The 2279-nt window shown below is 39.4% G+C and overlaps 1 pseudogene; it reads right to left on the bottom strand.

The window, feature by feature from the left end:
• Positions 1-400: 400 nt before the first annotated feature.
• LOC119343437 lies at positions 401-1499 on the bottom strand (annotated as a pseudogene).
• Between the last annotated feature and the right edge of the window lie 780 nt (positions 1500-2279).

Genomic DNA, 2279 nt, shown 5'->3' with positions numbered 1-2279 from the left:
TTTTTTTTGATGAGGAAACAAAGTGGCCTCCAGATGTATATTTTTTCAACGGGGTGGAGCCAGGGAGCACGTACGTGAGAAAATCTCATCCTTTTCCCGTTTACATGTATGTGTTTTTCTTAGTTGGTGCATGTACGTGAGTTCTCTTTTTAAAGAGGCCCACCATTTACCAAATATATTTTCTTTAACATATGTGCGTTCAGATGTGTCACGTACAGTCGTTGGAGGCCCAGAGCATTATATATGTTACATAAATCTAACGGTCAAGATAATTCTATTTGTTAAGATTTACCGGATTGAGGGCTAGTAATTTCTAATTAACTTGCAATTTTCTAGCATATTTACCTTGCTCCTGGTTCACCTTATATCACTTTTAATATATAAATAGATGCAACATAAATATGTAGACAAGACCTGTGTTTGTCTTTTATTCCAAGTTTGGACTAGTATAGTTTGGGTTCTTACATGATAGTGCATGTCACATAATTTTTTCACCGCTACAACGACCAAACCATGGACTGAGAAAACCGTGTTTCATATATCTAGCACTAGAGTTATTTTCTTCTCAGTTAGTACCGAAGATGCCAAATGGCGTGATGGTGCAATATGGAGGGATGTAGACATTGCAAATTGCAGGTAGCGTCTGTAGCGCTAGGTTCCTTATTTCCTCGAACTGGGGCAGTTGTTGAGGCTGGACAGAGCCCTGGGCCTGTGGGTTTTGCTGAGATGGCCGGAAGGAGCCCTGGCCTAATGGATATTGTTGCTGAGGCTGTTGGAAGGAGACCTGGCTCGATGGTTGTTGTTGTTGTTGTTTTTATTGTTGATGCAGAATAATAGCATGAACAACATTGTGGATGGCCTGGCACTGCGACTGCTCAGGGATCTGCCATAGGTGCTGACAACACAATTCTTGCAACAGCTGGTAAGTACTTTGTTGCAGAACTTGTGATCTTCCATGCGCTATGTTGTGTTCCTGCTATACAACATCCATGCATGGAATCAGTTGTTGTTGCAAAATTTGTTGAAGGATTTGTTGTTGTTGTTGTTGTTGTTGTTGTTGTTGTTGTTGTTGTTGTTGCTGCTGCTGCTGCTGCTGTGAAATTGGTTGTTGTGGTTGCGAATACTGTGGTTGCGGTTGTGGATATGGTTGTTGTGGTCGAAATGGTTGTGGCTGCGAATATGGTAGTTGCGGCTGCGGAAATGGTTGCAGCTGCAGATATGGTTGTTGTGATGGAAATGGTTGCGGCTGTGGATATGGTTGTTGTGGTGGAAATGGTTGTTGCTGCCCTAGAAATTGTTGTTGTTGTACCAATGGAACTTGCTCTTGTGGATGTTGCTGAGATGGATTTTATGGCTGCAATTGTGGCACTGGAACTCTAACTGCAATTGTGGCGGTGGTCGCCACGATAGCAAGGAGGGCAAGGATGAGAAAGGTCTTCATGGTGGATTTGTATTGACCACAACTTGCTTGGCTTAAATGATGCGCTCTACTTATGAGAATGATGGATGAGGAAGGATGATCGTCATGCTATGGGGCTATTTATAGCTGCCATGGAATGATCTCTTTCACAATTGGCATTTGTTTGTGTGGAAAGTGCTTGGATGCTTCTCAAAATCATCATTTGGTATGTTCTGTTTGGTGGCACTACTTACAAGTGTATTCTTGGACTGGTCATTAAAGTTCCTTGTTGTTGCACTATCATTCCACCACCAAAAAGGTGTGATAACATGCATGACTCATCTTATTCACTTTACAGCTCAAACACTAATCTAGATTGCTTATTTTTCTGAAACTAAGTTTGTAATTTTCTGCAAATTGTTACGCATAAACTAGATAAGCATGGTCGTCACGGTACTTAGTTTGTAATCTTGTGTGGTCTGTTAAGATAAATAAGACTAGTAATGTAACTTGCTTTAGTAGGCTATGACTCGTCAAATTCCTTTTACATGTCAAGTGTTGTAGTGTTCTAGAAGTTATTAGCAAGCATAAATTTTGTAATGTTCTACAAGTTGTTACGTGTAAACTAAATAAGCTTGACTTGCACACAAACAAGATTGTAATCACTAGTCATCTACCCTTGCAACTGCACGGCCTAGCTATTATAGGGGTACATATTTATTAATAAATATTTATATGTAAAATTCAAGCGCTTAAATTACAGATATCATACATCTGAACATATGCTAAGTTATTCAAACAATTATAGTACAATATAAGCACATATATTATAAACTTCATTATATGGAAGAGTGCCTCTACTTCCCATATATATAAAAAA

This window comes from Triticum dicoccoides, unplaced genomic scaffold (assembly GCF_002162155.2).
Source record: "Triticum dicoccoides isolate Atlit2015 ecotype Zavitan unplaced genomic scaffold, WEW_v2.0 scaffold127606, whole genome shotgun sequence".
Lineage (NCBI taxonomy): Eukaryota > Viridiplantae > Streptophyta > Magnoliopsida > Poales > Poaceae > Triticum > Triticum dicoccoides.
The sequence above is the reverse complement of the archived record's forward strand: the minus strand, read 5'-3'. Positions and strand labels throughout refer to the sequence as shown.